Source organism: Castor canadensis, chromosome 5, assembly GCF_047511655.1.
Source record: "Castor canadensis chromosome 5, mCasCan1.hap1v2, whole genome shotgun sequence".
Lineage (NCBI taxonomy): Eukaryota > Metazoa > Chordata > Mammalia > Rodentia > Castoridae > Castor > Castor canadensis.
In genome coordinates this window covers 75,891,922-75,917,603 of record NC_133390.1, presented here as the reverse complement: position 1 = coordinate 75,917,603, position 25,682 = coordinate 75,891,922, and the positions used below count along the sequence as shown (strand labels likewise).

Sequence of the window (25,682 nt, the reverse complement as noted above, 5' to 3'; positions counted from 1 at the left end):
AAATCTGAGGAGACTGCTGGAGGCCCAAGGTCAGATAAGGATCCAAGCATTTTTATCTCCCCTTAGAAGTTTCCTCAGAAGAGTCACAGAATCTTAGCGCAAGAAGAAGCTTCCAATTCCTTACTTTGTAGAGGAAGGCACAAAGGACCCAGAGTTACGAGGAGACTCAGGAAACAGCCAAAAAATTGCTCTCCTGTGTTCTGCTTCTCTGGACTGTGGTCTCAGAGGAGGAGGAGGAGGCCAGCTGGCTGAAGCAGAGGATGGGGAGGTTCGGGGGTGGTGACTGGTTGGAGGTGTGAGGTAGTAGGAAGGACAGGAGCCACCTGTCTTGGTGGCTGGGTGCAGGGACATGACTAGCCAGGACCAGGCATGTGTAGGAGATGGAAGCTTTGGCTGATGAATGAGTTAGGGGAGGTTGCTGTGGATGTCCAGAGGAGGACAAAATAAGCTAGTGCTCCTGGGTCCTTTGGAGCAGTGATGTGTGTGGTGCTTTCTGGTCTTGGTAAGAGAGCTAGGATGAGGAGGGTACAGACGTGACTGGCATCCTGCTCTCCCTGCCATGCCAGAGCTAGCCACTGAGAGGCTAAGTGGTCCTCTCTGCTCTCTGAGTGTCATTAACAACCATTGTCAGTAGCTCATCACCTTGAGTTCTCTCCAGCTGCTTGGTAATTCATGTTAAATCCCAAATGAACTTGTATATGGCTCCTGGCACGTTCCAAAGAATAGATGCCTGAAGGAAATAAACACATTTCTGAAATTTTTCACATCAGGTAGTTTAACCTGTTTTAAAAATTTTAAAAATAACTCAGTACAGATTTAGCAAAGCTTCCATTCAGAAGGAGCCTGGCAAAGCAGTATGAGTTGACAACTCCACTTGTGAATTATTTATTCAGTGCCAGGCAAACCTGGCAGGTGTCGGGCTAAACTAAACTTGGGGACACACACACAAAGCCGAGAAATAGAGAGTGATGGCATCTGGGCTCAGGGTGGCCCTTCAAAGAGGGGGTCTGAGAAAGCCGGGGTGAGGATCTCTCCCCACTTGGAATGGGGACTTACGTGTACCCCCGTGTGCCAGGTACCATGCTAGAGCTTCCCATGCACCATGTCATCTGTTCTCCACTGCACCTATGGAGCATTTGTCGTTATCACCCTTGCACATATAAGCAAATGGCAACTGTGAGGACTGTGATTTCAATAAAATCTTGGAATTTGCCATGGCAAATTAGCAGAGGCTGATGGTGGGTGTGGTGGCCAATCTCCAAAATGGCCCCAGTGAGGAGCTCATTTGGTACATGCCCTTGTGCAGCTGTCCCCCTATGGCCCTGTGTGACCACAGTGAACGTGGTGAGTGGTGCTATGTGACTTCTGACACTAGGCTATAAGACACCTTACAGCTTCTTGATGTCGCGGGATGCTTGCTCTGGGAGTGGCTAGCTTCCATGCAGAAGTCTGGCTTTTCTGAGACACCATGCTGTGAGGAGCCCAGGCAGGAAGTCTCAGGAAGGGGCTGCATGAGGAATACACGCTGCCAGCACCTGACTTTTAGGCTCTCCCAGCAGAGGCCTAAACACATGCACGAAGAACAATTTTGGATATTCCTGCCCAGTCACGCCTTCAGCTGACTCCAAACTCAGCTGCTCTCTGAATCGGGGAAGACCTGCCCAGCAAAGCCCAGGTGACCCTAGGAATTAAGGGAAGTCATAATGCCTGAGACCAGCCTTAGACCAAGATCCTCCTAACTCTGCCTCCCAAGTAGCTGGCATGAGCCACCACCGCATCTGATGCCTCTTTTTTGAAAAAGAATATTTTTAGTTGGCACAAAATAATTCCCCACATTTATGGGGTAAAGTGTGACATTTTGATGCCTATGTACAATGCATAATGATCAATCAGGGTAATTAGCATATCCATCTCTTTAAGCATCATTTCTTTGTGTTGGGGACATTCAAAGTCCTCTCTTCTAGCTATTTGGAAATATACAATGTTATTGTTAACTATCGATACCCACTGTGCTATAGAACACCAGAACTAGCTACCTGTATTGTTTGTCTTTTTACATATTGGCACTCTTCCTTCTCCCCTTCCCAGCCTCTGGGAGTCACCATTCTACTCTCTACATCTTTGGCTTGCACATATGAGAACATGTGGCATTTGTCTTTTCGTGTCTGGCTTACTTCACTTAACATAATGATCTCCAGTTCCATCCACAATGCTGCAAATGACAGATTTCATTCTTTTTTCAAAGGTCATTTCATTGTCTGCAATTATTCATTAACCTGCTGTACATATGAGAAAGGCTCAGACATGTTATGTAATGAGTCGAAGGTCACACAGCTAGTAAGAAGAAAGGCCAAGCTCCAAACCTAAACCATCCAACCCTAGACCTCGTACTAATGGACCTTGCTCTGCTTTTTGGGGGACAGAGCTGATGGATGGACTTGGATCTGAAGATTTGCCCTGGAAAGTCATGCTGAGCCTGGAGAGTTTCCCTGGAAGGGTTAGAGCAGCTATCTGTGGGACTCACAGCCAGTGTTTTGTGAATTCATTCACACAGAGAAACAAATGGCTGTGACCTTTTCTTTTTGAAATGTTTTTCAAGGGAAGCCAGTGCTGCCAGCAGGGCCTAGATTGATGGCATCAGATGCTGAGACGTGGAGCCTCCGCCTTGCGTCGCTTCACTGGGTTGCTTTGGGTCAGTCAGATCAGTCGAAAGCACAGCCAGGCTTGGAAATGTCACACTTATCACTTATTCAGAAAACATTCTCCCAGCCTTTTCTCCACCTTTATTGCTTTTGTAGTCTGTGGGACATGGGGGTGGGTGCTGCTTGTAGATTTCCTGTCCTCAGTGCAAAAGAGACGGAAAGGGGAATTGAGTCATACAGAGTTTGAAGGCATGAAGGTGAGAGTGGAGGCCAGGTCTTCCAGAGAGGACCTGCAGGCAGCACATGCAGGCTGGCTCCCTTGCCATTGTGGCGAGCCCTGTGGGTCCCAGGGCCTCCAGGGGCTGCTTGGTTACAGAGTGCTGGGCATCTGACTTGCCAGGCAGCTCTTGTCCAAGGCACCAGTATGGAACGTGCTCACATCAGCCTCTGCCTCTGTGTCTCCCTTCTCTGGCACCTCCCACCCAGCCTCTCCTTGATGTCTACCTTCCACACCCACAGCCCTGTCCTCAGAGGTGCAATGCACGGAGGGCAGGCTCAAGGGTGAGGGACATGGCCCAGTAAAGAGCAGAAAGGCATGTGGACAGCACGAGATCCTCTATGCCACCAGGAGACCCATTGGGCTGATGCCCTGGGGCTTCCACATTTCAGCTTGCCCCGGGCTCCAGCCTGTGCTTCTGACTACTCTCATCGGGCTCCTGCCTGGCTCATGGGAGTCTCTGCCTGCACAGTCTTCACCACGGTGGGGAAAGTCTCTTCTCCACACCTGTAATTATGCTTCCCAAACCTCAGACCTTTAAGTACCATTTGCTATTTTTTTTCATATCCACATTCTATAGGTACTATTTTTTCTTACTATTTTTTTTTCTCCATCCCCCTACTTTGCTAGGCAGACACTCTACCACTTGAGCCATACCTCCTGCCCTTGTTTGCTCTGATTATTTTGAAGATAGGGTCTCCCTTTCTGCTCAGGCTAGCCTCAACCATGATTCTTCTATTTATCCATCACCCTCTCCTTTAGCAGCCCCCACCACTGGTTCCCCACTCCAAACAATTCCCCTTTTATGATCACATCTTATTATTATTATTATTATTTTAGGTCTAGATTCCACATATGAGTGAAATTCTTACTAGTTTTCTTTAAACTGACTCTTTAACCTTAAATTAGTTGATTTTAAACGTGAAACTACATGATGGAAACCAGAGACAAATGACACAATAGAGAAGTAAAAAACACTATCATTTTAGCCCAATATTGCTGGTTGCCAAGAGTCTGGGCTGGAGCCTTGCCCTGTGTGTGCTGAGAGGAACATTGCCATCTGTGAAAGATGGACCAATGAGACTGTCCTTCAGCGAATCTAAAGCCACCAAGAATTGAACAGGGCAAAATCTTCATGCTGTAACATTTAATGCTATTCAGTACTGCACCTAAAATCACTTCTCTCACCCACGGTCCACATTTCATGCTTTTATAATCACCATTCTGCCCAAATTCGGACTTGACTTTGAAGACCAGCTCAAAGGTTTTCCTGCCTCTAAAGGTCTTTTCTTGCTATCATTTGTTTCTTTTTCTAAATATTTACAGCAACAGATACCATCTTATAGTGAGCAGGCACTTACTGTGACACTTACCCACCAACTCAACTGTCCTAATTGTCCTGTTCCTCCTTGCCAGGGGTCTCACACTCCCCAAACAGTGACGACTGACCGTAAACACTTTTCTTGGCATATGTGGTGGAAGGGCGAGTGGCAGGGGTGTCACACAGTAGCTGATGCTGCTGAGCACACAGGTGATGCCTGGTTTACATTGCTGAATGGAATTTAATTCCTTATGACTGCTGATTGTGACTGTGCTGCTCTGAGGTTAATTTTATACTATCATATCAAATAATATATATGTAAGCAACTTTCCCACCCAGCATACTTATTTCATGCAAAGTATAAGACAACAAAATTCTGGCACAATGAAAAGGATATGCAAAATGGAATACACTGTATGTCAAAGCTGTATTGGCTAGTTATGTAAGTTAGGAAGGGGGTATTTGAAGTTTATTACCTGACTAAATTTATCCTTTGTCCTCTCACTTACCTATTCAACAAACCTTGAACAGAGCACCTACTCTGTACCAGACCGTAGAAACTCCAGGGGAGTAGAGATGAAGAATAACTTGTGTTTCTGATTTGCAGAGGCTCATAATTTAGAAAGGGAGGAACATGAAAATTGAACCATAATTACAGTTCAGGACAAACACAATGCAGGCACATGCTGAGTTCTAGGAGTCCCAGAGAGGCAGTGGTTCTGACTGAGAACTAGAGAAGGTATGACCAAAGAGATGGCCATTGGATTAAGCTTTGAAAATGAGCCAGACTTGTCAGTGAAAGGGCCTTCCAGGCTAACAAAGGAGCAGGAGGGAAGGCCTATGTCTCTGTGTTCTTAAAATGATCAGTCAGCAGGGGTGGTTATGCTGTACAATCTGGGAGGAGGGACTGGAGAGTGAGCTAGGGGCCAAACCAGGAAAGGCCTCATGTGGCCAGCAATGCGGAATTGTTGAAAGTCTTTAAATGGGAAAGTGTAACAAAGGTGGCTAGTTATCTACTCTAATATTTGTTTTTCCTTTCCTTCTTTAGAGAACTCTACTGTACCTATCCATTTCTGGAACAAAAGACTATCTTTGTCAGCTTCTCATGCAGTGAACAGTAGTCAGATGAGTAAGCAGAGTGTGGTGTGGGAATTCTAGGATGGATACTTAAAGTTAACTTAAAGGATCCCTTTTGCCTTTCTGCATTTCTTCTTGTTAATGGTTGCAACTTGGACGTGATTGTTGGAGCCCACAAGCCCTTTTGGACTTCAAAGTCACCTTGAGGATAAAAGGACTAAAAATGGCAGAAGAGAAAGAGGAGACACCAATCCTGTGTGACAGTCTTCTTTTATGTAAGAAATAGACAAGTTTTTATGTCATTTAAACTATTGTTATTTGAGTTTTTATAATATTCCATCAAACCTAATTGTAATGCATACAGGCACTCAAGGCCTCTTTGACTTTAAAACTCCAAAATTTGGGTGACTTTTGTGTCTATATTTTTTCATTCTTAGTGTTTAGTCATTTGATCTTGTCTCTTGGTTTTTCAGATAATATTTTTTTTCTTGAGACTGTCTCACCATGTTGCACAGACTGGTCTTGAACTCTTGTTTGAGTGATCCTCCTCCCTCAGCCTCCTGAATAGCTGAGACTACAGGCACTGCTACTGCACCTGAAAGCTTTTAATTGAAACTTTTAATTGAAAGCTATACATTGTGTAAAGCAGCATTATCCAGTACAGTAGTGATTAGCCACATGAATGTTTTGAATTAAAATGACATAGAGCTCCAAATTCAGTTCCTAGTTCCACTTGCCATGTACCTACGGCTGGTGCCTGTGGAATTGGCCAGTGCTGACTACAGAACGCCATCATTGCAGAGCGTGGGCACTGCTGGCGTGGAGATTTTGGGGGCTGAGTGATATTCTCTTCCTATGAAGAGAAAACTTATTTCTGGCTAGCAGATATGCTGAGAATGCTTTCAGACTGACATATCCTGTATTCTGACATTTCCCTTGAGACTGTTGACTCTGTTTGTCAAGTTAAAAAGGCCTGGAGAGAGGCGTGGTGTCAGGCTTACCCCTTTGTAGTTTCCTTCTCTCTGCCATCTTGGCCTGTCACATCTTCGATGGCTCCTTGGTAGTGTCCTTGATCTTGGTAGCTCTCCAATAAATTCAAATGGATTTTGGAAGCACAGTGTGCTTTATCCACTTTTCTAGTTATTATTGGCAGAAATGTGGTCAATGTAGGCTCGTCTGCCATGGCTGGAAGCACCTCTGTCCTAGGCGTGTGGCTCTGGGGACAGTACAAAGGAAGTCTGGTGAGATATGTCTAGGCAAAGGCATTGGGAACTTGAACAAAGGCCAAGGAGGAGGGAGGACACAGATGGGAGGACAGGAGAGTTCACGGGTCAGTCTTAGATTGGATGTGACATGAGGTGTGAGATAGGGAGATTTCCAGGAGGTCATTTAGACTATACCCTCAGATGTCTGGGACAGCAGGGTGAATGCATACTTGTAACATGATCGAAAGGACTGAGGCCTGGGAAGAAGGCTCTCTGGTGGCTTTGGAGGTGGTTGTATCAAGTGTACTATGGACAATGACCTGTGTCATTGATAATGGTGGTGCCAGGTGTGATACCTGGTGCTCACTGGCAGGGCAGCAGCACCTTCCCTGGGTTAGTTAGGTAGTTGTGCAGAACTCCTTCTTGGGTTAGTTAGATAGTTGTACAGAACTCCTCCTCCTCCTCCTTTCTTCTTCTCTTCTTCTCTTCTTCTTCCTTCTTCCTTCTTCCTTCTCTCTTCTTCTTTCTCTCTCCTTCTTCCTTCTTCTTCTTCTTTCTTCTTCTCCTCTCCTTCTTCTTCCTTTCCCTCCTCCTCCTCCTCCTTCTTCTCCTTCTCATCCTCCTCCTCCTTCTTCTTCTCTCTTCCTCTTCCTCCTCCTCTTCCTCCCTCCCCCCACTCCTCCCTTCTCCCGTCTCTCTTCTCTTTTCCTCTCCTCTTCCTCCTCCTTTTCTAATTGCTTTTCCAGCATTCTGGGCAATTCTATACCCTTTGAATGAATTTATTTTCTGTCTCTGGAGCTCATTTCTGTTGCTTACAACCCAGAACTCTGGTGGCTAAAGACATATTCACTCATAAAGTCCAATGTACACATTACATGGGGTTTTATCCCTGTGGATTAAGTTTCTAAGCATAAATCTGATAAGCATGCTTGTTCTCCTTTTCAGATAGTCTCAGGAGTATGGGAAAAGGTCTGAATGTGCAGATGGAGGGTGGAACAGAATGGCTATTTCAAGCAATGGTATTGTGATAGTATCTGTGGCTTAGTTGAAGCCACAAGGATGGTTATTTCTCAGACATTGTGTAACCTGAGAAAGAGGGAGCTTATGCATTGTTATTTTAGTCTATCCCCCTCCCCAGTCAAAGTGAGATGGTCCCTTCTAGGGATGCTGAGCCAAGTCCAGAGACTCAGGTCTAGCTTGCTGCTGTGCTGGCCATGCATGGTTCACCCAGCATTTATCCTTCAGTTCTGAAGCAGCAGGGGCTCTGCAGGGTCTGAAGGAAACTTTCTCTTCCTGGTGATGGTCTAGCCTGAGAGTCAGCACTCATTTTCCCACAGACTTAAAGGCTGCCTTGGGTGTGGACCATTCTGCTTCTTTGGGGAAGATGGTTTGAGCTTTAGGCCCAAGGGCAGAGGCCGGATTTAGGGAATCACTTCATCACATGGCTCTTGAAGCCCAGAAGAGGGTGAGGGGGGACGGGGAGGGGCTTCTGCTTTCATGAGCTCAGATGAGGTCAGATTATGGATGACCCTACTGGCCAAGTTCAGGTATTTGGACTTCGCTCTGGGAGAACTGAGAAGTCAGGAAGTTAAGTGACTTGATTTGCACTTTGGAAATTTGACTCCAAATGAAAATAGATGGAAGGGGAAGAGATTAAATGTGGTGAAACCAGTTCCAACGTGCTCCAGCAGATTTGCACAGGAGAAAGTGGTGGGATGCAGAGGAGATAGACATGACAGAACGTAGGCAAGGTCAGGGTGACCTCTAGATGCTTTTCTCTAAGGGACACTCACTGGGAGAACTAGATGATGAGTTCTGTTGGACATAGTGGTTCAAGGACATAGTGGAAGACTCCAGTAATTGAATAGACTGTGAGTCTGAGGATCAAAGTGTAGAGGGGTTTGGATCTTGGGGTCCTTGGTTAGAGTTGGCCTTTGTCTGACCCCTACCTCCCCCTCCTGACTCCTTGAGGTCAATGACCAGGGTGTCTGCATAGGGATGCCTTGACCCTTGAGCTTGGACTTCTGTTCACACTTTCCATGCCATCTTCTGTTAGGCCCTCCACAGGTGATCTACCATGGTCTGTGGCTGACCCTCTGTGGGCCCTAGTCCTGGCAATCCATCTCCTGTGCCTCTTGGGAGCTGGAGTTTGGACAGGAGCAGCAGACCTGGCCATCTCAGTCCTCTGACTGGGAGAGCCAAAAGCTTAAGTCTAATAGGCTTCTAACTTCTCAAGGTTGTACATGTGGACAGACACAGAGTCTTGTGAGAGCCACTGCAAAGGGTACACAAACACGCAATGGAGGAGCAATTTTAGGGAAATCTGGGGGTGCTGGAAGTATCTGGAGGATTTCAGCCTCAGTTTGGGTTGCAGTGCACGGGTCTGGCCCAGAATCTGGCTCTCATCAACTTGACCTGCTTCATGATTCACTCTGCTCTTCCATGGCTAGTCCCAGAGCCTTTCAGCAGGACTCAGGCCCTTTCCATCATGCTGTACTCACTCAGCCTTTCCTCACTGGAATGGCTTCCCTACAGATCCCTTCCAACACACCAGGATGTCCCCTCCTGTCTGAAGCTTTCCTGGGGCTCCACGATGCTCTGGGGAGGCTCTAACCCGCACCACTGAGGGAACCAGCTGGTCTGATATGTTTACAGGTCTGTCTCATCTGACCACCTACAAACTCCATGAAGCCCTTTTCTGTCATTCTACAGCTGGTGCCTAGTCCAGGACCTGGTCCACAGAAACATAATAGGTGAATAAAACTATCACACATAAGATCTAGAAAGAGCCTTAGTCTGGTGGCAGCAGACCTGAGTCCAGGCTTAGTAGTCTAGCTTCTTATTCCCTGATTCATCTCCTAACATGGGTAGATTTCGTCTCTCTTTAACATTCTCATCTGTAACATGAACTGGTTGTTTAGGTTCGTGCTACCTGGATGTTCTGAAATCTATGGACTGATCTCATTGTTCTCCTTCTCCCTCGCTTCCTTTTCTTTCTCCTTCTTTTCCTCCCCTTTCATCTTCTTTTGGTGGTACTGAGGTTTTTTACTTGCCAGGCAAGTTCTTCTGGGCTGGCCTTTGACTCAGATCTTCCTAGCTAGATTATAGATGTGAGCCACCACACTCAGCCTTATTCTACATCTTCTAATCTGCAAAGAAAGAGACCCCAAAGACACAAAGCTCTAACTAGAACTCAAAGGCTCCAAGATCTTGTCAGACTAAATAGTCACAAAGTTAGGGAGAGCTTCAGGGAAGAAGAGCTGGGAACAGCAGAGGAGAGGGGTGACACTGCAGGTGGGGAGCAGAGGTGTCAAAGGGTAGGTGTTCATGGTAGTATTGAGGCAAAAACCAGGCTTTGGGGTAGTCAGGCAGGCCTTTTCCTTCATACATTGGAATCATTCATTGCAATTTGTGTAGTGATTTACAAGGTTGAAGAGAAAGATCTTAAGAGACAGATATTCTAGTGGTCTCATCTTTCAGTTGGAGAGGGGTGACAAATGGGGCTGGCCCTAGGGTCTTAGGAAAAGGTCTGCTGACTCCCCTCTGGGGCTTGTTTTGTCTCCCAGGTTTATTTGTGAGTCACTGGAGGCTTGGCACATCTGTGTTCCATATCTGCCAGGTGTCTCATGCAGGGCTCTGTACCCAGAAGGTGTTTCGTAAATGCTCAGCAGAGAATTTGCAATCAAACAACCTTGAAGAATTCCGTTCAGTGTGCTTGGGGGTGGGGAGGAGCTTTGGGTAATTTTCCAAAGCTTTGGAGGCCTGGTGAGGCACGTGGTGAACTTATAGAAGTAAATTGCCTGCCTCTGTGAAGGGAATGAACTCTTCCCAGGGCACTGAGTGGTTAAGAAAGAAGAAATTCATTAAATGGTCCCTCCTGCAGTAGAAGCACAAATGTGCTCCCTGCGAGCATGGAAATCACTTATCGCAGGAACATTTCTGAAGAGAATTATTTTATCAGGGCTGCATGAACCGTGACTGGAGTGGGCACTGTGACACTGCAGCCAGCCAGCAGCTCTTAAGAAGCTGAGCAGTGGCACCTCTTGATGTGATAATACTTATGACAATCAAATACTGTCTTTTCTCACCCAGTCATTCTCAATATTGGGAAACTGAGGTCCAGAGAATGGAGGGGGCTCCTAAAGCTATCCATGGGTGGGGTGGGACTGGAGCAAAAGAATCCCTAGTTCCCAGAGCAGCCCTACCCACTACTGACCTCTCAGAGGCCTGGGGACAGCCTCTTCCCTGTCAGGAGGTTACTGGATCGTGATCTCCCCCTGCCCTTTTATTGTCCCCCACTTTTCATTGCAGGTGCTTTCTCTCTGCCACAGACCCAGGCAGGGTGTCCAGGAGCAGAAGGGGCCTCCCTGCCCTTCCGCTTAAAACATACCCACTCTGGTTTGTTTCTGAGCAGCAAGAGCTTATTTCCTGTTACAAAGATGCAGAATGTCTCATCCTTTGGGAATGAGAATTTGGAAAGGAAGCCAGGGACACCAGTAGTGGAAAGGAGCCTGGTGTGTGCCCAGCACCGTGTGGGACCTTTAGGTCAGGGTAGCATATGCCAGAGGTGTGTGTGTTGGGGGAGGGTACAGTAGGAACGTGGTAGGGCTGCCATACCCTGTGGAGGTGGGCATCGAGAATACTCATTGGCAAATGAGGAAATGGAGACTCAGAAGTGTTTCACAAATTACCCGTGTTCACCACCTACCAATGAGGCCTCATGGCAGAACCCTGAGAATCTCTGGTTGGAGCTTCCCTTAGTTCATCTGACCCCTTCCTCCCACCCAGTTGGTGCTTCCATTTCCACTGGCTTGGATTTCTCCTATCAGCAATTATTATTGTTCAAACCTTTCAACTAAAAAATCACTGCCCTTGGCAGCTGTTCTCTAAGGCAAGACTTTTGCTTATCAACCTGTGGCAGTCTCTTTGGGCTTATAGGCCTATAGGGTGTTTTCAGTGACCCTAAGGAAAGATTCTATCTGTGGCTTTTCTCCTAACATAGGTCACATGAAGTGGGCCAGTCTGAGCCTCTTACATATTCTCACTGGATGCTGGCATGAATCAGTGTGGGCTGGCACCCCCAGAACCCAGAATGCAGGAGGAGGCCAGGAGAACACAGGGTCAAGGATGCATGCCCCAGAGTCCAGGCTCTCCCTTCAAGGGGAGGGAAGCTAAACACAAGCCTTCCTGCCCCAGTCACTCCTGCCTTCCCAGGTGTGGACAGGGAGGAAGGAGCTGGAAGGAAAAGGACAGAAATTGGCCCTGAACATGTGATTCCACTGTCTTTGTCACCTTGGGCCTCTTTCTACATCCTTGTCCTGTCAGCCCTGCCTTGCCATGATTACGACATGAGACAGTGGTTGTGAAGTGCTGTGTGTGTGTGACAGGCAAGGCTAAGGAGGGTGGCCCTTGCCAAGGGTGTCTGAACTTTGCAAGGGGAATCTGAAGGGTAGTGAATACCAACTTGTCCAGCAGAGCACACGGGACAAGGATGATACTGTGGATAGCTGTTGTTTTTTCTGCCCAGTGTCCCTTCTCCCTTCCTTTAGGGACCTATTCTGCCTATCCTACATGGCTCTGGGGACAAGACTCTACTTCTGACCAAGGTCATGCTATATCCTTCTATGTGGAGAAGGGTGACATCCTGGCTTCTTCTCCCCAGAGAGAAAGGAGCACTTTACATAGGTTTGCAAGGTGAATACTGGTCAGGCATTGCCCAGTTCTTTGTACTTCCTGTTATGTCACCTGTCTGCTGGAAGCCCACAGTCTGCTCTGCAGGGGATGGTCCAACCTTCCTGGGTGGCAGGTGTTTCTCCTTTACGGTTCTGTATTTGGAAGCAAAATCTCCAGTTTTATCCATAATACAGATGATATTTTGATTGCCATTTACCTTATTCCTTTGTCTTATTCTCCATTGATTCAGAATTGGTGGGAAAGATGAGTATCAGGTTTTAAATGGTGAGAATTCTTGATCAGAGCTAGGTCACTACTATTCTCTCTCCTATCCGAGTCCTGAGACAGATAGGGACCAAGTTAGGGTGTAGGGGTTATCTGTAGGCAGTGCCCTGAAGAGAAAGTGAGTGAACTTACCTGTCAAGGTACCCATACCACCCTTGTTCCATTCTGGCAAGGCCTGGGTGCTCAACTCTCATTTCTGAGAGGACTATGGTAGTGTCAGTCAGGTTTTGAAGAATAGACATGATTTGTAGGCATCGGTAGAGGGAAAGTGGGGTGGGGTGAGACAAAATTTCCGGTAAACTCATCCAGTAAAGAGGATGAGTTGAGTGCAATTAGCCAAACATATTAAGCATGAAGGTGAGAAAGAGACACTGTAGGCAGGGCCAGCTCGTGGTAGGTATTGAATGGGAGGACAAGAGATTTCGATTTTATCACATGAGAATATGAAGACTGAACAATGGAAAACAGGGAGGTGACACACACACAGAAGTAGACTAAAGCCCACTAAGAGGTTGCCACAGGGACCTGAGTTGTGGTCCCAGCATGGTTACCTTCTCAGCTCTGTCCCCCACACTCCCTCCAGTTCTACTCTTCTGAGATAATGAATACTAACAGGCAGGGTATATTTTTTCACACCTTTCCCTTTTCTGCACATAAACACATAGAAGCAAGTGTAGTACCTTCCCACTCTTTTGTAGAAAGCTGACGTGTGAGCCTACCACACACACTACTCTACAACTTGCTTTTTTCACTTCACAAGAGTCAATAAGCATTTCCCAAGTCATCACACACCTATCTAGCTCAGTTTTGTTTTTCATGATTGCATTTTCATCTAAGAATGGGTCTCCCTTTGTTTAGTCAACCAATTCCTTATTGATGGATATTCAGACTGTTTCACACTTTTGCTAATAGAAAAAATAAACAATGTAATAAATGTCTTTAAAAGGGACTCTTGTGAACTTCTTTTGACTTTTTTTTTAGTAGAACAGTTGCTCAAAAGAATAATACTGCATTAAAGAGCAAGTCTGTTTAAAATTTTAATAGATATTTCCAGATTACTTTTTAAAACAGTTGCAATAATTTCTGCTACTATGTGGTAGCAAAATGGAGACGTTTGATAAGACCAAGCGTGAGACAATATTTTCACTAACTGGCCTCTTCTATCGCTTCTGCCTTCCTGGTAGAAGTACAAATTCTACAATTACTTTGGCAAGTATCTTAGCATATCTTATAAAGTCACACACTGATGTATCCTGAGACCTAACAATTTCATCCTAAGGTGTTTACAAAAGAAAAATGCTTTTCACAGCAGGGACCTCAAACACTATGTTCTAACAGCCTTGCTCATAACAGCAATGCCCTTTGACAGGACACTGGATATGTAAATTGTGACATTGTCATATAATAGCTGTAAAAAGGAATGAGCTATGGTTAAGAGCTACTAAATTTAGTAAATACATACATTACATAACATATACTTACTTATGTAGAATATTGAATGAACAATTAAGACTCAGAAGAATATTGATTACTATTTTTACTATTTGGAAACAACCAAATATAAACAAAACTGTACACAAAATAAAAATTTTAAAAACTCAAGGCAATAATAGTCAAGTAGTTGCCTTGGGTTAGGGAGGAGGAAGGGAGGTTTAATGGGGGAGAGACATGGTGAGATTATTGTCAACGCTTTGATTCTTTGAAGTTCACTGGCAGTAACTGTATCATAAATAGTTGGTGAGCTATAGTTAAATAACAAGTTAATAAATTGATGAGTTCATTCATTGAAAGAGGGGCCATTCATGAGAGTGTGTCAAGAACCAGGGAGTACATAAGAAAAAGAAAACAAAATAATCACACGACTGCCGAGGGCTATGAGACAGGACTTCAGCCCAGGGAGGCCAAGTTTCTATCTCATGGCAAGTCAGTATTCCTAGCCTCGTAGGCTGGGATCAGGGCACTGATGAAGCATGTTGACACATCCTGTACAGAGTCCTGAAAGAAACTTGGGGTGCTTTGTCATAACAGATGACATGGATTCTCCATCATGGATGCTCTCAGCGTATCAATGATGTCAGGGTCTGTCATCCTGAAGGTCTGGGAATAAGTGGTTTCTTCTGATTTCATGTGTTTCATCCTTTGGGGGAACATATTGTTTGGAAGGTTTTATCTTGACTCGGAATGATGTACCATTGGTTGGGGTGAGTCAGCGCCCTGTACTGTTTTTTGGGGTTCCGCATGAAACTGCCCAGAGCTGGGTAAGCTGCCCAGAGGGAAGCCCTGTTGTTGCCCTGCAAAAGACACACTCACCTCTGCATCAGCCCTCTGCCACCCCAGCCAGCTGGCAACACCTCCAGGCCCAGAAAGGGTGTGGCAGAAAGGGTGTAGCAGATTGGAATGGGGAAGACTGTCACCAGGAGGAATTATCAGGGACTTCTTCCAGTTGGAGCCCTCTTGGCGCTAAGACAGGGACCTTTAGTCCCTCTCTGAAGGGTTCTCTCACTGAAGCAGTCAGCCTCCCTCCTGAACTGGTTTGGTTGCCAAGCCTCTTTGGTAAGAAAGGAACTGAACTGCTGCTTGTGATCAGGTTCTGGCTAGGTAGTTCAGGATGGGACTGCAGAGTTTGCACCCACCTCTGTATCCTGTGACTTAGAATGGAGTTTTCTGAGGGAGCAGCTGTAATCATTTAATAATGGATGAACTACTTGCTATCCCCAGAAGCAGAAGATGGTGACTGCTGTTATTATTATTATTGAGTTAGAAAAAGAGCAAGTCATAAGCTAATGGACACATAACTCACCAGGTTCTCTCTAATGCATCACGCAATGGGTGTTAGAGCCAGATCTCTGCTCCTTTCCCAGCCTGGCCAAACGGAACAACAAAGTCAGGACTGCTCCAAACAGCCTAGAATGCTTGCATCCAGTTTCCACCTCAAGGCCTGTGTTTCATAGCCTGGCATCTCAGAGCTTCTTACACCAGCAAATCTGAATTAGTCAGCAATAGGAGGAAGATTGTCCACTCAAGAAAACAGAAATACATTGCTAGTCATTTACCAGCCTGTAGTCCCTGCAGGGACCTATCTCTGACTCCTCTCCCTCTCAATACACACTATTCAGTTACATGTTCTCTAAACAGTCTTTGCAATCTGCAATCTGTTCTGTCCACAATGGCTGGGTTCCTCTTCCAACTTGCCATCTTGAAATTCTGCCTCTTCATCAGGTTCCAAATGCAACACTGCTTCCTCTTTGGAAACTTCTCGTCTCTTCCTAGTTAGGATGAAATATTTCTCCTTCTGCGCTTTCCCCTTTGGTCATCTTAACTGTGACACTCTGTGCTGTGATGTGCATAGTTCTGCCTTTCCCCATTGCTTGTGGTTTCCTTTAGGATAGGGCTAAGGTTAGAGAGGTAAGATATGTGAAGTGTTTAGCACAGAGTTAAAACACAGCAGTGCTAAAGCAATGGTACCTCCAGCTGTGCTCTGTACAACGATTTGATACAAAGTAAGAAAATTCAGATTTTAGCTGAATTTTTTACTGAGACAAACCCAAAGCAATTGATAGTATAAAAATTTGTGAGCCTTCTTAATTATTTTTTTCTTAGTGAGGAAAGATAGGGGGAATTACAATTTTGTTACAAAACAATTTGCTACAATTTCGGGGGTCATTATAATTTTGTACGATTTGGGGGGAATAGCATGTTCTAGATTTAGTTGCACAAAGCACAGGAAACTAATTAGATTGTGCAACTTGAACCTCTTGGTTTTGAATAGTTGAGGTGGATTCCACATGTTTCTCCATCCAGCCACTGGGGAATTTAAACTATGTGGACTGTCACTAGGACAAAGGAAGGTGGCCACCTCTGTAACCATGGTGTGCCCCACACAGACTTTCCTGTGTCCCTCAAAGTGAATGAGATGTTGTCATTTAGATTTGAAGTGTTTTGTTATACAGAATTTTAATTATCTTAATATTTGTAATAATTGAATTTGGTTTCTAAACCTAGCTGACAATTTCAAAATTTTACTGCCAAGGGCAATCTGTGACCATTATAGTTTGTTTAGTTCTTCATATAATCCTACTGTTTATCTTTAGGTAGAACAAGGTAAAGTGAAATGAACTTGGACCATCTGGCAGAGGATCAGCCAAGTAATAGTTGCTGACAGCACCGTCACCACTCCCATCAGCACATTTAATGAGCACCTGTTCTTTGCCATACAAGAATCCTGCAAAATAAGTATCTGTCCTTTTTAAGATGAGGAAACTGAAGCCCAAAAGGGATAAGTGACTTCAGCTCAAGTCTGAAGCTGGGATTAAAAACTCAGGCCTGCCAGTCTTTGAAACTTGTCTCCTCCATCCCAGACCTTGTATCTGGGAGCCAGGATGAGCTCTGTGTGGGGAGCGTGTATCACTAGAGAGTGTCGTTGCTAAGAAAGATGGCTACCCAAAGATAGGGCTGGAGAGTTTAGGGTGGGCTAGGTTTCTCCCATCTGAGAGCCCCTTCTGATATTTTGATGTCATGAAAAGTCTTCTTTCTCCCCAAATTTGCATCATTAAAAGGCCAGTCAGGACAAGAGATGATGGTCCCTATAGGTGGGGCTCTGGTTTCTTTCTGACCTTATGCACTTGGTCTGAGCTGCAGTAGGAAGTTCACAGAGGCTTTGGACTCAAAGCAGTTCACGTTGAATAAGTTACTTAGTGTTTCTGAGCTTTGAGTCCTTTATTTATAAAATGAATCTAAGCTAACTCCTGTCTTGGGTGATATAATTTGTTGAACGGTAGTGGCGAGAACAGAACATAAAGCACACTTAAGCACTACATGAGAATACTGAGTAAATGAGCATAACAGTACTCCTCAAAGGGCTGTTATAAATATTGAGGGATAGGGTGAAGGCCAAAAGGCTTAGTTAATGTAATTTATGGGGCTCATCTATGGGATCATTGCAGGGAGATTTCCTGATAGGAACCTCAGGGCAAGCATGTGATCTATCTTTCCATTAGCTCAATGAGGGAGTGAATGTGTGCCCGTCTGCTGAACTCTGTAAGCCCCCTCCTCAGTGCCCTGCATGGGGAAGGAGGTGTTGGGCAGAAAGTAGGTGAGGAGGTGGCTGATGAACAGTACCTGCAAGAGAACAGAGATGAGAAAGGGAAGGCCCACCCTTGGGAGTGCAAGTCTACCACCAGTTTATTTCTGTGGTAGCTTCCAAGCAGTCCTTCCTCTGGAGGGCTGAAAAGCATGAAGCTCCAGCCTATTTAAATAGCCCAAGTCTTGTATCAAGTGTGAACAAGGAGGAGTTAAAACTCAAGAGGACATTTGCCACCCCTAGAAGCACCCTAGAGCTTACCAGGTGGAGTTGGAAGCAGGCTTCTCCAAGAGACTGGGTGATTGATGGATGTAATATGCCCAGCAGCTCTGGGCTGGCCTTGATCACATTAGCTCCCACACCCTGCAGCATGATACATTAATTCAATTTGCTTTGCACAGTGATGGGCCTGCTCTGACATGAGAACGCCTCTGCCCAGTCACATTTGAGGGCCAGGGAGGGGATCGCAGAGATGGACACACTGCAGTGGGAAGAGCTGAACTGTACTCCTTCCACTCAAGTTAGCAGAGCACACCCCAGCTGGAGGATCACAGGATAAATGGACCTTTCTGTAAAAATGGGCCATCCCTTCACGCGGTTGGCTCTGTCACAGTCCATTTGCTCCGCTTAAGATGCATCGGGAGAGGCAGTCAGGGGATAAGTAGCGTCATGGATTTCTGGAACCTGCTCATTTGATCTTAAGGTTTGTTTTAGTTTGTGCTTCTGGCTTGTTCATCTTTGTGGTGTTGCAGTTACTGAAATCTGTTTGTTTATTGTTTTCAAAACCTTTGGCTCACTCAGAAAAAGGGAGCTTGGATTAGTAGAGAGAACATTTGATTAGGAACCCAGAAATCTAACTAGTTCTGTGATCCCAGCAATTTCACCATTTCAATAAATATTTAGGGCCTGAGGATGAGAGGGACCTTATCAATTCCAAGACGTCAAAATGTGCAAACCAGCCTCTGCACCCGGAGAGCTATGTCTCACTAACTGAAAGCTGAGAATTGTGGGATGTGCCCATCCTCCCCCTCAGGTTGTGGTGAGGGTGGAGCATAACAGCACAGTGCTTGGCACATAGGGACGCTCAGCTATCTGACAATGACATGAAGAGTGGTTCTGTTTCTCTTTTGTCCTCATGTATTAAGTATCTCACTAAACAAAATGTCATCAAGATATTTTTACAGGCTCACACCTGTAAAACAAAGTTCATGAGACACCATATCACCGGAGAAAAACTGGACATGGTGGTACGTGCCTGTCATTCCAGCTACTGCGGGAAGCATAAATGGGAGGATCATGGTCCAGTCTGGCCCAGGGAAAAAGTGAGACCCCATCTCAAAACAGCCAGAGAAAAAAGGGGCTGGAGTGGTAGTATGCCTGCCTAGCAAGCACAAAGCCCTGAGTTCAAACCCTAGCACCATCAAAAAAAAAAAGTGGCAACTTTCCATTTTATTTAGACACGAAACACTAATTATAGCCCTTTTCTGCTTATCCAAGAGATTTAAGAACTACATAGAACTACGCAGTAGTAAGTAAGTAGTAAGTTTTCAGGAAATTGGCAACTAAAGCAGAAAGGGCTGCCTGCTCCTTTATTCTGCACATGCCGAGGGCAGCCTGCCAGTGTTACTGTTTTCATAAGAGGCCATTAAAAATATATAGTGCCTGGGCTCGGGATGGAGCTTGCCTAGGTTGTGCTGGGTTCAATCCCAGAACCACCCAAAAATATTAAAAATATATAGTACTCAGGAAGAAGAAATCAAGACTTAACTTATCCAAAGGAAAAAAAATGTAGATCACAGAAAGAGCCCTGAGAACATCACTAGGCTGTCAGCCAGTCTCTTCACTATCTAGAAGGGAGAGATGGGTCCACAGAGGTGGCTTGGTGAGTGTAGTAGATGGGCCCAGGGTCTTCTGAAATTCCTTGATTTGCCAATGTGGGAGGGCTCTGAGGCACAATCACACAGCTGGGCACACACTTGGGGATGAGGGCGAACGTGACATGCAGAAATAGTTTCTTAACTAATACCATTGCCTGTGCAGTGTGAGTGAGAATTACAGCAGGATTGTCACAGGTGAAAAAGGGGAATTCCCTGGATTAAGAGCTCTGGCTTAGTTGACATCAGAGTAATGGGCAAAGCCCAGAGAATGGCTGCTTCCCACGTAGGCCTCTGTTACTCTCTGTGTTAGTCAGTTTTCTGCCACTATAAAAAAATGCATGAGATAAATAACTTATAAAGAGAAAATGTTTATTTTGGCTCATGGTTTTAGATGTTCCAGTCTGTGGCTAGGTGGACCATCCCTTTTGGGGGTGGTGGATGGCAATGGTGGGGAACAGAGCAAACTACTCACCCCATGGCTAGGAAGCAAAAGACAGAGAAGAGACCATGGCCCCATAATCCCCTTTAAGGGCACACCCCTCATAAACAAAGGACTGCCCACTTGGCTCCACCTCCTAAAGCATCATCCACCACCTCCCAAAATCATCATCCTGGGGACCAAACCATTAACACATGGACCATTGGAGGGACATTCAACATCCAAAGTATTAGCACTCTCTTCATGTGCTAGGTCCCTTGGTCAATTCCTTCTGCTAACCAAGCTAGTTCAGGAGGAGGCAGAGGGCCGCCAAGCTACAGCCACAAGGAGGGAAGTACCAATCCATCCTCGAAGAATGGACAGCCTGGGTGGGTGGCTCAGTGCTACAAGCAGCCAGGAGAAGCTGTCTTTGCCTCTTTGGCTTCACAGACTGAGCACTGGAGTCTGCTGAACAGTAAGGGGTTGGGGACTGAGAACCATGGATCATTGATATTAACTTGTCAGCTAGGGCAGGGCCCCTGCCAGACAGGAACCACTGCTTGGATTACATTTATGCTTTCAGGAGCAATGACTCCAGAACCTTGAGAGTCCTTCTTTCCAAACCTCTTTATCTACCCAAGGTGATGATGGATGTTGGGTTACAGTGGCACCTGTAACCATGCAGGCTCTCTAAAGACAGCTTCCATGGGACAGTGGAGTATCTAATTGCCTCAAATGGACAGGCATATCTACTTGTGTGGTGTTTCATGTGCAGAGCAGTGGGAGGCATGGTGGTGACTTATGAATAGGATGGCAGCAAATTTATCATCCAAACTGGTATACCTTTGAAAGGGAAAGGCCCATTACTAGTAATTATTCCAGAATAACAGTTATAAGCAGATGCTTTTGGGGGCTGTAGTGGATGCTGTGGTATCAGGAAGCAGCACACATCTCCCCACTACCCATCATTGCCCTCCACAGAGAGAAGCCACCTCATCCAAGGTTATGCCACCTCCTCAAAGATTGCTGAATGGAGGGCACCACATCTGATTCCTTTGCCTTGATTTGGGGAAACTGAAAGCTGCTCCAGCTCCAGAGTTTACCCTGGGATTGGCTGGGGCCTTGGCCTGCCCCATCTTCTCCCATTCCCTTGCAATGGTCTTGCTAAGAGCACACTTCAATATACCTGCTCTCAACTCTACATCTCAGAGGCTGTTTTCTGGGGAACCCAACCAGAGATGGTGGGCATTGGAAGTTGTCTGAGGAACTGAATTTAAAATGTGAATGTGGCTGGGTCACCCACTGCCTATCTGGTGGGAAGAGTCAGTGTAGGCCCTGGCAGGACGTGCAGGTCAATCGCTAAGGTTCTCACTGGAGGTGAATTGGGATGGAGTACTGGTGGAAGTGAGATGTCAACAGGTACAATAGCTCAAGAGTTTAAGGGTTGGGAAGCTATAATTGTGAGGACTATGCCATCAGATGACTGTCATGAATGGCCACACATGCCTTAGAGACAGACAAGGAAAGCCTGCGAGAGACTATTGCCAACTTAAGGTGAATGTGAAAGTTAGAGCGTCCTCAGCAGTAGAGAATTTTTATTGCCTGCATCTGGAGGGCAGAAAAGGCTCAGGATCAGAACCAGGGCTTAATCTTGAGGGTAGCTGAACTCAAGAGAAGATTGAAATCCCAGCCCCAGCAAGTCTGCAAAGCTACAGTTGTCCTGGTTGGAAGCAATGAGACTTGGAGATTGGAATGCAGACATCTGAACCATCCCACTTGAGAATCATGAAACCTTTGAATTTTCTGAGCCTGCACCCCACTGTTAAAAGGTAACTACCCTCCCTTGCTTAAGGATGGTATTGCAGCCTTTGCTTGTAAGATAACACTGTACATGGAGGTGAGTGTCCAACCTAGTCAACATACAGCACAGGGACTGAGAGGGTCCATCATGGGACAGGACCCTGAGGGCACTAGATTAGGAGGGACAGAACATCAACTTGGTTGAAGAAGAATTTATGGTTGTGGAAGCACTCTGAGTGACAGAAGACTTAACATACTGGCAAGAGCCCCAGGAGTGGTACTAAGATGTTGTTGGTTTAGAAATTCCAAAACTGCATGGCACACAGTGGAGGAAGGGGCCATAGAGCCTAGAAAAGTGGGCATGCTAGAGGGATCATATGATATAAGGCCAGGAAACCCACCAGCAGACTGTGTTCCATGAGAAGATCTAGTGAATGCCCCATTTTACAAGGTGATAAGGAATCCTGATGGGATGCAAGCATCTGAGAAGCCTGTGGTCCTCTGAGGGCCCCAGGAGCTGATAGCAGCAGAAGTTACAGAAGAAAACTTGCTGGTCACAATGGGAATTACAGAATTCTGAAATAACAGACTAGGGATAGCATTCAGAGCCATCAGCGTCAAGGTGGAATGAAAGGATGGAGCGGCAGTCAAGGGGTTGAACCTACAGAGAGAGTTGACACAGTGTGTCTGCTCAAGGGGCAGGATATGGGCAGCAAACAGGGTGTTAATCCACTTGAAACAAAAAGGAATTCAAGATGGGTGTTTTGGAGCCCAAGGGAAGCTTGGAGCCACATTAGACAAAATGCACAAAAAGTATTCAAGGTTATAAACCAGAATGCTAGTGGGGTCCACCTTTATAATACAGAAAGGAAGAGGAGTGGTTGTAGGGGATGATGGATGGAAAAGATGGAAGCAGAAGGGAAGTTCTAATGTCCTTATCCTCCACAGTAAGAAGAAAGGAGATAGTACCTATAGTTAGGAGCACAAGAAGTAGAGGTCCCAGTGCAGTCATGCAGCACTTAGTGACTGGGTACATTCTGAGAAAAGTGTCATCAGGTGATTTTGTCACGTGTAAACATCATAATGTGTACTTCCACAAACCTATGTGGTATAGCCTACTATACATCTAGGCTCTGGGGCGTGTGTGTGTACGTGTGTGTATATGTGTATGTGTGTACATGTATGTGTGTGTGTGTGTATGTGTGTATGTGAGTGTGTATGTGTGTGTATGTGAGTGTGTATGTGTGTGTACATGTGTGTGTATGTGAGTGTGTGTATATGTGTATGTGAGTGTGTACATGTGTGTGTATGTGAGTATATATGTGTGTATGTGTGTGTATGTGAGTGTGTATGTGTGTATGTGTATATGTGTGTGTACATGTGTGTGTATGTGAGTGTGTGTATGTGAGTGTGTGTGTGTATGTGTGTTACATGTGTGTGTATGTGTATATGTGTGTGTGTGTGTATGTGTGTGTGTACACATATATATGTAGAGACACAGAGAGAATAGCCTATTGTTCCTAGAGCCATGTGAGATTAAATCAGGTGCAAGAGAAAAATCACACAACCAAGAACTCAGTAGAGATGTGGGAGGCTGCTGCCAGCATAACACAGCATTACTATGTTACAGGATACCTTTACGTTTAGAAGCAGAAGGAGTTCACTCTAAAATGACAATAAAAAGTGTATAGTAAATCTATAAACTGGTATCATAATCACTATCTTTATCAAGTGTTATGTACTGTACATAACTGTAAGTGCTGTATTTTTATATGACTGATAGAACAGTAGGTGTGTTTGTGGTACAAGCAGGTGAGTGATGTGTTGCAGTAGATATATGATGGCTATGACATCACTAAGTGGCAGGAATTTTTTAACTCTGTTGTAATCTTTTGGGAGCACTATCCTATGTCCAGTGTTGACTGAAGCATTTTTCGACATGGCTGTATTAGTTAAATTTATAGTAGCAGACTAGGTCTAGTGCTCCTGATCTGTTGGGAGGGGGTGGTGCGGTGGTCAGAGGAGCAAGGAGCTAATCTCCATCTGTCAAGGCAGTGCACAGTGTCTAAAGTTATTGACTCAAGAATTAATTGTATAAGCTACTTACAGACATGGAAGTAGCTATTGGTGAGGAACTTCCCCTCCCCGTCACCAAATGGGTGTAAATGATTGCCTTTGGGAAATGGAACTGGGCTGGGGAAAGATAGAGCTTTCTCTAATACGCTCTTTTTTTAAAAAATTTTTATTTTATTCATATGTGCATACAATGTTTGGGTCATTTCTCCCCCCTTCCCCCCACCTCCTCCCTTACCACCCCGCCCCCTCCCTCTCCCCCCTACCCCCTCACTACCTGGCAGAAACTATTTTGCCCTTATTTCTAATTTTGTTGTAGAGAGAGTATAAGCCATAATAGGAAGGAACAGTGTTTTTGCTGGTTGAGATAAGGATAGCTATACAGGGAGTTGACTCACATTGATTTCCTGTGCGTGTGTGTTACCTTCTAGGTTAATTCTTCTTGATCTAACCTTTTCTCTAGTTCCTGGTCCCCTTCTCCTATTGGCCTCAGTTGCTTTAATGTATCTGCTTTAGTTTCTCTGCGTTGAGGACAACAAATGCTAGCTAATTTTTTAGGTGTCTTACCTATCCTCACACCTCCCTTGTGTGCTCTTGCTTTTATCATGTGCTCATAGTCCAATCCCCTTGTTGTGTTTGCCCTTGATCTAATGTCCACATATGAGGGAGAACATACAATTTTTGGTCTTTTGGGCCAGGCTAACCTCACTCAGAATGATGTTCTCCAATTCCATCCATTTACCAGCGAATGATAACATTTCGTTCTTCTTCATGGCTGCATAAAATTCCATTGTGTATAGATACCACATTTTCTTAATCCATTCATCAGTGGTGGGGCATCTTGGCTGTTTCCATAACTTGGCTATTGTGAATAGTGCTGCAATAAACATGGGTGTGCAGGTGCCTCTGGAGTAACCTGTGTCACAGTCTTTTGGGTATATCCCCAAGAGTGGTCTAATATGCTCTTAAATACTCTCATTTTTATCAAGTGCACACATCATTTCAGTGCATTTTAAAAACATTTTTATTAGTATGTTATTAACACATTAAAAATAATATTAACTACAGGCAAAGTGACACATGTCTATAATCCCAGCACTCAGGAGGCAAAGGCAGGAGGATTGTGAGTTTGAGCCCAGCCTGGGCTACATAGTGAAATCCTGTAAAAAATAAATAGAAATTAAAAAATAAACAAAAAGAAAGTAAAGTAAAAAAGAGAAAATAATGGAAATCCTCAGAATGTCAATCTATGAATGTTAAGTCTTGCAGCAAAAAACTGAATGGCCATGTGGAATTTGTTATTTGTTCAATTGTCTCCTACAAGAGCAAACTAACTAAAAAGAAGGCTGAAGGGAGAGAAGGAGGCAGCACTTGACTTTCAATAAAAAAAAAAAAAGGTGAATTTAGAATGGAAGCATTATTGTCACCAGAATGATCACATCTCAGGCACACTGCTACAAGTCCACCCTTGGGGCACCAAGTTCTGGATGACTGTTGGCCTTATGCAAATGATCCATGACACAGTGGGTTTCCAGTGACTGCTGAGGCACCCAGAGAAGGCACAGCTGCCATGAGAAAATCCTGGGAACTGCCACTGTTTAAGGTCCTCTTCCTCAGTCTTCTGGGAGTGTGTCAGCAATGACACAGGAGGCACCACCCAAGTCAGGCCACCCCAGCTGGGTGGAGATTCTTTTTCTGCCACTTGCAGGTCGTCTGATCCCCCAGCCAGTTTCTTAGCTTTGGTGAGCCAGTTTTCCCATCTCTAAAACAAGTTTAATAAATCTCTGACCAGTGTTGCTGAGAAGGTTAAAAACAAAAACAAAAATAAAAAAAAACCCAAAGGAACACTGTGCCTGCTACAGTGAGGAGTGGGAGGGAGGACAAGGGCAGGCCTCCCGGATGGTCTCTGGGACCCACATACCAAGGGTATGAGAAGGCAGAGGGAGTGAGTCTG

General features: G+C 45.3%; 1 long non-coding RNA gene across 2 annotated transcripts in view; it reads left to right on the top strand.

The window, feature by feature from the left end:
- Positions 1-25,682, top strand: part of LOC141423068 (uncharacterized) — a 39,997-nt gene that overhangs the window by 8,665 nt on the left and 5,650 nt on the right. The gene's annotated exons all lie outside the window — the stretch shown is intronic.